Here is a 10,000-nt window from a genome sequence, read left to right on the forward strand (position 1 = left end):
CACATGGATAAGTAATACCCAGATGCACACCCTCAGGGTTAACTTAGTATATGTGCAATATTACAGATTGTAGTTGTTTTGTTCTTGAAGCTATGACAGTCACACATATAAAGACATGCAAGTGTGCATGTCTGTATGTCTTTGATTTCTAATATAAGGATTATTTTCTTTGTGGTTTTCACAAGCCTACTTCATTAAAAGATGCGCATGCTTGCATGCATGTAGATAAGTAATAATATATAGATGCTCACCTTCAGGGTCCACTTAGTGCAAAATTTAAAGTTTCTAGGTTTTTTCCTCTTGGATCTATAGTGGTCACGTTTTTTTCTACATTATTTTTCACAAGCTTGCCTTATTAAAATAAATCAGCATGCACATATGCATGTGGATGATAGGTACACTTTGCATGGGCTCAAAATTATAGATTTTTAGGTTCATTTTTTTCTTGGAGCTATGGTAGTCAGTTTTTCTATGTGGTTTCTCACTGGCTTGCCTCATAAAAAAGACCCACATGTGCAAATAATAATACTCATTTGCACACCCTTGAAGTCCACTTAGTATGGGTGCAAAATTTCAGGTTTCTAGGTTCTTTCTTTTTAAAGCTACTTCCTCCTCCTCAAAGTTTTGGTGATGCAATTAACATCCTATTTTGTCTGTAGCAACTGGAGAGTGATTGATTCTGGTGGGAATTAATGTCATTATTTGATGATTTATTGTTCCATTAATGCCCTCATTGCCTCATCACCCTGTCCTTATGTTGGAAGTGCATTTCCTTCTTTGTGTGCAATTTAGATCAGCTCTGTCCATCTACTAGGTTTTAACAAGGCTCTTTTTTCACCTGTATAAGACAATAATCCTCTTCTTTTGTCTTTGTGGATTTAACTTTTGAGAATTTAAATTAATCTCTTTCTTACCTATGTCTTTTGATTCATTCTGTTTCTTACTATTTCCTCTCAAAATTTAGATTATTTATTTTCCCCATTCTCCAGACGTGTAAATGCTGACACATTTGTTAATCAGCTTCATTCATGCTTTAAAATTTCTTATCCTCCTGAACCTCCAGGGTTCCTTTCTCATGGCTCATAGCAGTTTCTCTTTTTCATTATTGGATTGCCAATCACTATAACATTTTTTTACCTGTTTTGGTAGGGGATGTTAACACCCTGTTTCCTTTAACTGTCAGTAGTGGTTAATTTCCCATTTTTGTAATTTTCCTAGCAATATTCTTCATATCTTCTCTGAAAGCCTGCATCATAATTCTGATATTTTCTATAGAGGGGTCTACATTTGGCACTTTTATAAAACTTGACCCTATTTATCCCTGCCTACTTGATTCCTCTGTTGTAAGGACCTTCTGGGATCTGATGCTCCTCATTTTGCTGTTTATCTTTGTTATTTTCATCTCTGTAAATTCTGGCTCTTTTTCTTTATCCCTACTTCTCTTTTTCCAGACTCATTTCTCTCCATTTTTTTCACTATCTTTTCCTTTTATTGATATTAATGATCACAACTGCCTTTGTACATACTCCACTCAGGCTGTTTCTATTTGTAGCTGTCTGGTGGACCATCCCATTTCTCACATAAGGTTCTTCTCTTTGCTTCTCCTTTCGTCTTTCTCTGTTTTATTTTTTTTTCTCCTTCTGATCCTCAATGTTTTGCATTCTTGAGGCTGTAATATTTTGGAGAAGTCCCCTAAAAGTCTTGGGAATGGCATCTTGTCAATGATTTCTGTTTTTTCAACCACAATCTAATGGTTCCTCATTTTAACATGTAGGGATTTCTTCTTTCTGCTGTTTTCTTTCCTGTGAACTATGGATGATGAAGGTCAATGTTTCAGATGCTTTCTATGTATTTTGATTGCCCAGTTCTCCTATTTTCTTTTCAGTTTGTTCCCAGGTATCATGTACCAGATAGCATTTCACTACTTTAGTTCTGAATGCTTTTCCCTAAACATTTACTTGCCACATCCAACCTGGAATCTCATTTCCATTATTAATTTGATGATTTGCACCTCCTTTCCTTTTCTTGGGAAGGTTCTTTCTTGGCCACATCAGTTCTCCTTCAAGAAGCTTCTTGTCTGGAATGACTGGTCAAACCGGTTTATACAGACCATTCCTCCCTCTGACCCAAAATTTTGGTTCTCAACTCCATTAGGCTCCATATTCTCTGATTTGTTTCTGAGAGATGAAGAATTTAGTCATCTCAGCTCTTGCCTTTCTTGTACTTGCCGAATTTCTATTGCTTTCAGAGACTTTACATCACTTAAAAATTTGTTCTTCAAGGCCATTCTAACCTGAGATTTCTTCAATGGACTATGAGTGACCAATGGAATACTTCCCATGAACTAGTGCCTCCACTTATAATGCTGTTGCTTTCTATTCTTGAGGATGTTTTTTGGTAGCTGGCTGGATCTTGCAAACACTACAGTCGGTGCAAGCTTATTTCCACATGAATGATCAGGAACATTAATCATTTTAGACAATTCTATTAGTCATTTCCCTTATCAATTGTCATGTTGGATCTTGCTATAGGGACTACTGCTTCCACACGTTGAACTTTCTGTTTTAGCCCCTTTCACATTAGGTTTATTTACCCACCTGTTATGTTCTGGGGCTTAGTGACAGATAAGTTTCCTTGACTGGACAAGATTCTTCCTATGGAATGGTTACAACATCTTCTGGCGTTTTAGTGGATCTGTTACTAGTTGGATATGTCAGTGATCGATGCCTTTGCAAATACTCAATAACAAATCTCTGGTTTTCTGGTCTCTAGTACCTCACCCAGCTATTCTGACTGAGAAATGTTCTCCACTGAGACTAGTCTCATATCTTTCTGTATGTACACTTATACCTACAATGTGATATTCATCTTTTTCATGTGGAACTGTTGCCACTTTGTGTTCACATGTTGGATTTAACCAGTTCCTTTTCCATTGGTAAGGTTCTTCTGATCATATAGTCTTTCTTCTGTCCTGTGTTTCTTGTCTGTTGTCCATCTGTCTCTATTCCACTAAGCCATATTTGCCTAGTTGTTGAATCAAGAAGTACCAACTCACACAGCAGCAAGCTATCAGGTAGCCTTATTGACCAATTTTTGACTTTTTCACAGTAGTTTCATCTTTTCCTTCTCATACCTTTTCACCTTGTTATTGTTAATCTGTTATCAAAATTTATCAGCCTCACTGGAATCTCAATATGATTGTTTATGCTTTTACCCAGGCCTTGTTTAACCCATTGGCTACTAAATTATTATACCATCATTCTCTCTCTTAAAATCTATTTCTGTCTACTTCGTGATTGTAGTTATTGCATATCTATTCTTTATTCATTGTACTTTGTTTCATAGATATTCTGAGATTGTGTTTCTTTTTAAGACTTGAGTGATTTGGGATAGTGATTGTTCCTTCTCTTCCATAACTGTGATCATACCAACCACAATCATCTTTTGTGTTTAGTTCAAGGTGTGAGGTGTCACTTGATGTACACAGCTCTGTTTTAAGGTTCACATAATTATTTATTTTTGCCATGGAGCCTTTCTTTTTTCAGGAATGTCTTGTCCTTCACACTCACTGGTTAGATTTGTCAACTCATTTGGAAAATATATTCCTCTCAGAATGGTGATGATTTTAGGCAATATCATGTATTGTCACATCAAATCTGCCTTTGGACTTACTTTCAGTCAACCTTGGACAAGATCCCCCTGGCTGAAGTGTGGTTTACGGCCATCATCTTTGTACCCCGTTAACACCACCATCTATCAGTTTCATTTACTTTAGAATATCACCTACCTTCAGTCACCATTTTCCAATTTACTAAAAATTTGATAGGTAAATGCTTTTTTTTACATCCTTACCAATTTATATTTTTATATGATTCACTTTTGTGGTAGGTGTTGCCTAGTAGGGTACAATTACTTCCCTAAATTTAGATCAAGTCAAGGGTAATGGAACAGTAAATTCATCTTCCCTGGCTCTATGTGTTCTATTAGAGTGGGTTTTCTGCAAGACCACAAAGGAGATGTATACATATATGAATATCATTCATTATCTATTCCACACTGTACTTTCAATGGAATAATATGGAAAAAGCCAGCATAAGGAGTATCAGCCTACTTCCTTGACTTACAAATGTAGACTTTTGCAATTACGTTTCACATTTATCTTTATCCACTTTGTCCAGTAAGAGACTTTTACATTATTTAGGTTATGAATTCTGCTACCTGTTGCTAATTCTAGTTCTAAGCCTTTTGCATGTTGAATTGATATTTCCTCACGATTGTGCTATCTTTGTGAATATAATATAAGTGGGTAGCAGCACAGTAGTATAGGAAGTATAGCCTGGATATCCTTGCCAGTGTATTGCAGACCACCTCTTATATGATATGCCAGTTTCTTTATGTTTTGGCTAGATGTGGGGGACAAAGTTTTCTCTTTTTATGACAGGAAGGGACCCATGAGTAAATGACACTGCAGAATGCATACCAAACTATACAAGTCTAATCTGTGTCCTAGCCATACTACATCTCATATCCAACTGACAAATTTTGGGTAAATGCTTGATTAGTCATGTACTTTCTTATATTTTCTGCATTTTACCTTTCTCATTTTCTACATTCATCTGGGTGAACAAAATGGATGTACTCTCCCATAAATGTTACCCTTTAGTAAGTTCCCATTTTTGAATGTTACATTCTGTGGGTTTTCTTTTCAGTTGCTTCTGAGATTAGCTATTTTGTGCAGAGAGCTAAGGATACCATTTCAGAAGTTAGCATTTTTGTTACCTGCAAGTGTATTTTAAATAATACTTTTTGCACACTACTGGTGCACTTGATAATTGCTTCATTTAAGAAATAAGTTAATTTTGACTGTTTATGGGGATTTAATGGGCATAGAGCATGTTTTGCCCCTTATTAGTGGAGGACTACTGTCACATTGTGGTTACATTACACACTAGTGCAGTGCAAGTTAAAATACATATCTTAGGTGGGAGATAGCTCAAGGCTAGTGGCATGCAAACAATCTCTCAAAACAGACATGTGAGGAATAGAGTACCTATTTTCATTACAGAATCAATGTTATAGTTACTTGCTCTTAACATTTCTTTACCTGAACATGTTAACTATAAGTAACTAGAATATTGGTTCTGTAATAAAAATATAACAATCTTACATGTAATATAAACAAAATGATATTTTAAATGTACTAAGAAGTGTGTCTTACACTGTTGATCATATGTATCTATTCTCAGTCTCTTACAACAAATGAATCATGCAACAGGAAGTAATAAAATTAGATAAACCTTCTACAAAATTCAAAATGTAAATACAAAAATGTGAAGTTAGTTCATTAGTAATATGATTTAGAATGAAGAGTCACAACAGTTATAAATGTGGTAATGAAAGCAATTACCAAAACTTAATGTAACTAAATTAATGATGTGATATCGCATTATATACAGAATATTTTAATTTAATTGGAAGAAAAAGCAAGTGTTGGTCAAAACACTTGTTACCTTGAGCAATGTCTGAAAGAATTAAAATTTCAAAACTTCATGATATTTTGTAAACCTTTTATTATTGGTAGCAATGTAGCAACCTTTTTTTAATTTCTTTCTTAACTGAATGAATTTTTGTTCATGTAGTGTAATAAGTGCACTATTTGTTAGAAATGAGAGTGAGTTTTTAATAATTCTTGTAATATTGAACAGATTATATTGCATATAATAAAATGTGAGGAGTAAACATTGTACACTGTAATGTAACTTCTTTGAAACCTGTTTTAAATCCATGATGGTTCTCTAAGTCTAATGAATTATGCCAGTAAAAGTAACAAAGGATTATCATACATGTATGTGAGCTATAAATCTTATTTAAACTCTGTAATATTGTTTTTGTAAAATGTAACTTTGCTGAAATTTATATATGTATAGTAGTGGCAAGAAGGCAAGTTGTTCACTGCAAGACCAGTCAGGGAACTGAAAATATAGTAATAACATTATTTAGTGAAATAGGAATTATGTACTTGTTATTATTATCAATAGCTTGTTCATTGTTTCTTTATGGGGCAGCATCATTTTAGTCTGATGTAAGAGCTCTGTATGTCTAGCATCAATCGTGTCATGCTACACAAATTCTGCATGCCTCGCCCTACACTTCCAGCAGCTTCTTATTTTCTAGAGTGATGTTACTGCAACTGTTAGTAAAACCATGCAAGTCATGCTGTATTAAAATGGCATGACAGCTGGTACTTGTACAAAAGCTCAATCTCAACAATGTATAATACTTTTCTTAATTTTGTGATTTATTTATTTAATTTTTCATTTTATGATAGGTTTGTTCCTGGATTTCAGCTATTAAAAGGTGAGTAAACCTGTTTCCTGTACGTTATTTTGTATTATTTTTTTATATTATATTAATAAGTTATTACTGAAAATCACATTCCATTGTAATAAATAAACGTATAGTATAGTCATACAATATATGTGTATGTGTGTGATTATACACACACATAATAATTTATTAAGCTTAGCCAGGTGGATGGGATGCTTGACTCATAGTCTGCAGGTTGCAGATTCAAATTTCCTTCCCACCGAACACATTTGCCTTTCCAGCCATGGGAGCATTATGTTATGACAGTCAATCCCACTATTCATTGGTAAAAGAGTAGCCCAGAAATTGGGTGTTGTCGATTAGCTGCCTTCTCTTTATTCTTTCACTGCTAAATTATGGATGGCTAGTGGAGATAGTTCTTGCATAAGTTTAGGCAAAATTCAAGCCAAAGTAATCCTAATTTGTTTATATACATATGTATTTATAGGATTGTTTTATAATGAACTGAATAAAATGTTGTATCATTTTGTAGCACATATATCATTTCCAAATGCTTCAATATTTGAATTTTTAACTTAATTCTGTATTTTTATGTTATGAATAAGCTTTTAATACCTGTATTATCTGTCTCTACTGTATATACATATTTATGTAAAGTGTGTTTATCATTATGAAACACTAATAGTACTTTCAAGATGCAGTATTGTGTTGACAGTTTTATAATACTGAAACTAAATTTTCTTTTTCTTTATGGAAATGCTTAATGAACGTTTTTAATGGAAAAGGTGAAAAAACCTTCATATTTCTAAGATACATAATATCCTGTATAGGGTTACTTTCAAAATCGAAATAAACAATTATTAACATGTGTTTTAGATGCAGAAGAAGGATATAACTTGTAGTGATAACTGAATCACAAGTTTTGTCTCATGATATAAATTTCTATGGTTTTTGGTAGGTGGATAGAAAAGGGAAAAGAAGGGAACAACCAAGAAGTAACAGAAAGTTCTCAACCAATGAATGCTGCAGATAGAAATTAGCTTGAATTCCATGAGGTTGTCAATAAGATGTGTAGAATTAAATTTATTTGAACAATTACTGTTTTTAAGTCATAATAATTACTAGAAATGTTAGAATGAATGTACTTTATATATATGTATATCATTTATTTACAATTTTATTTTGCCTTGATAAAATTTACACTTTTTTTTATCAGTATTGTTATTTCTTGGTGCTTTCATAATTATGTTGCCAAATGTAACACGAATTGAGAAATGCTAATTTTCGTTCCTACCTATTTTTCTGACTATCTTTCATGTTGGCCTGGCACTCGACTCGTAATCCGACGGTCACGGTTTCGAATCCCTGTCATACCAAACATGTTGTAATGTGACGATAAATCCCACTATTCGTTATTAAAAGAGTAGCCCAAGAGTTGGCAGTGGGTGGTGATGATTAGCTGACTTTCCTCTAGTCTTACACTACTAAATTAGGGATGGCTAGCGTAGATAGCTCTCGTGTAGCTTTGCACGAAATTCAAACCAATCTTTCATGTTATATCAGCCTGGTATATACTGGTAAGAACGTCAACATGAGTAACAGATGAATTACTTTTACACTCTTCATTTCTAATTTTGTAGTGTTTCTCATAAGTTCAACGACACCATACTAAACTACTTTTAACAGTTAATTATTTAATGTATAATTCAGTAGAGCTAAAAGTGTATTATGATAATATAACTTGCATCAAATTGCAAACAGTTATAAACATATTACCCATTTTTTGTTCTGGCAAAATTTCTTTTACGGTTCTTTTTTTAAAGACTTAAGATCTCTTTATATAAGTTTTGTTAATGATCTACTTTTTAATACTTGTATATATTATTTTCAGTAAAAGACCGCCCTTGGTGGCTCAGTATTAAATTTCTGGATTTATAATGCTAAAATTCATGGTTCAATCTTTGGAGTGGGTATAGCTATTATGCAACTTTCTGATTAAACAAACACTAATAGATGTAATTTTGTTCATGGATTTAAATCCTGATATATATAATAATATCAAGTCACGTAGAATAAGTGTTGCTAATTTTGTTATATCATGAACCACCATGTGTTTCATAATAGGGAACGCAAGGAATTGCACAAAACCTAATAGAACATTCGGGCAAAATGCACTCAAGAAGGAAAAGAAAATCCGCTCAAACAGCCCTTTCATAATTTTTCTTTTTATTCTCTTGCTAGTCTACAACGAAAAAAACTTGGTATCTTGTACCCAAAACTTTTGTAGAATACTAAATAAGGTGCTGTGTAAGTCGTAGAAGTATTGAAAATTCGATTTTGTTTCTTTTATGTTTTACTTAAGCTAAAATACGTAACTCTGGTGTGAACGATGTTATCATTGCCTCTAGAAGTTAGCTTTCTTACAAACGCGAGTGTTTAGTTAAAAAGTTTAAATATAGGGCGAAACAGGAATTACCTGCCAATAATGTATGGACATTAAATGACTGTAACACGTAGATACTCAATGCTTTGTACATTGCAGAGTCGGTGCCCTTAAGGAGCTAATCCCTATGTTATGTATGAAGTGAAGAAGAGAAAAATCAATATACATTATATTAAATTTTATTAAACGTTTATTGGAGGTTGTGTCTCAGTCTGGGTATATATTTGCCCATTGCTATGCATTATATGTAAATAATTTAGTTGCACAGAAACTATAAATGCTCATTATATTCTTACAAATCTTCAGCTACAGCTTAACATTCTACATCTCGAATTAATGTGATCCATTAGTCAATACTTACAGTAAATCATCATGAACCGTATAAACTAGTTACTAGCTATGTTTATTATCAGTACGATGTGTAATGTTTGCTATCGGATCAAGTAATCCTTTGCTCATAAAAAAAAAAAAGATGGCCAACAAATAAAGGAATTGGAATTTGAAAAACCTGCAACTAGGGATCGTAAAAATCTAAGGAAACAAGGCAGGAGATACTGTAGACAGTTTTCTATTGAAACTTAAAACCCTTATTTTGACTCTACCAAATTTAATTGTACGTAACAGCATGGAACCAAAATATGGATTTGTAGTTTTGAGTACAAAAATAACTACAGTGTCCACAGTCTTGTTTCCTTACGCGTTCTACGATTATTATTACATTCAGTGGCACAGTGATATGGTTGCGGACTCACAACACTAAAAACCGGGTTTCGATATACGTGGTTGGCAGAGCATAAATGGACAATTGCACTTTAAACGTTTGTTTGTTTTTTTTAATTCCGCGCAAAGCTACACGAGGGCTATCTGCGTTAGCAGTTTCTAATTTAGCAGTGTAAGACTAGTGTAAGGCAGCTAGTCATCACCACCAACCGCCAACTCTTAGGCTACTCTTTTACCAACGAATAGTGGGATTGATCGTAACATTATAACGCCCCCACGGCTGAAAGTGCGAGCATATTTGGTGCGGCGGGGATTCGAGCCCGCGACTCTCAGATTACGAGTCGAACACCTTAACCATCTGGTCATGCCGGTCTTTTACATTTGGTTAAAAAGCTATTTTTAGGACTTAGTTGTATTGAAAAGATCACAGAAAACGAAGGAACATTTCGCTAAAATAAATTTCATATATACGCAAGACGCACGATGGATGCCTAGTGAAGTTTTTAAAAT

General features: G+C 33.8%; 1 long non-coding RNA gene across 2 annotated transcripts in view; it reads left to right on the forward strand.

Moving 5' to 3' along the window:
- The window catches only part of LOC143235743 (uncharacterized), a 46,009-nt gene extending 39,653 nt beyond the window's left edge, over positions 1-6,356 (forward strand). For both annotated transcript variants that reach the window (XR_013019367.1, XR_013019366.1), the window contains exon 5: positions 6,329-6,356. This is a non-coding gene — a long non-coding RNA (uncharacterized LOC143235743). The remainder of the gene's footprint in view (positions 1-6,328) is intronic.
- Positions 6,357-10,000: the final 3,644 nt, after the last annotated feature.

Source organism: Tachypleus tridentatus, chromosome 2 (genome assembly GCF_004210375.1).
Source record: "Tachypleus tridentatus isolate NWPU-2018 chromosome 2, ASM421037v1, whole genome shotgun sequence".
Classification (NCBI taxonomy): domain Eukaryota; kingdom Metazoa; phylum Arthropoda; class Merostomata; order Xiphosura; family Limulidae; genus Tachypleus; species Tachypleus tridentatus.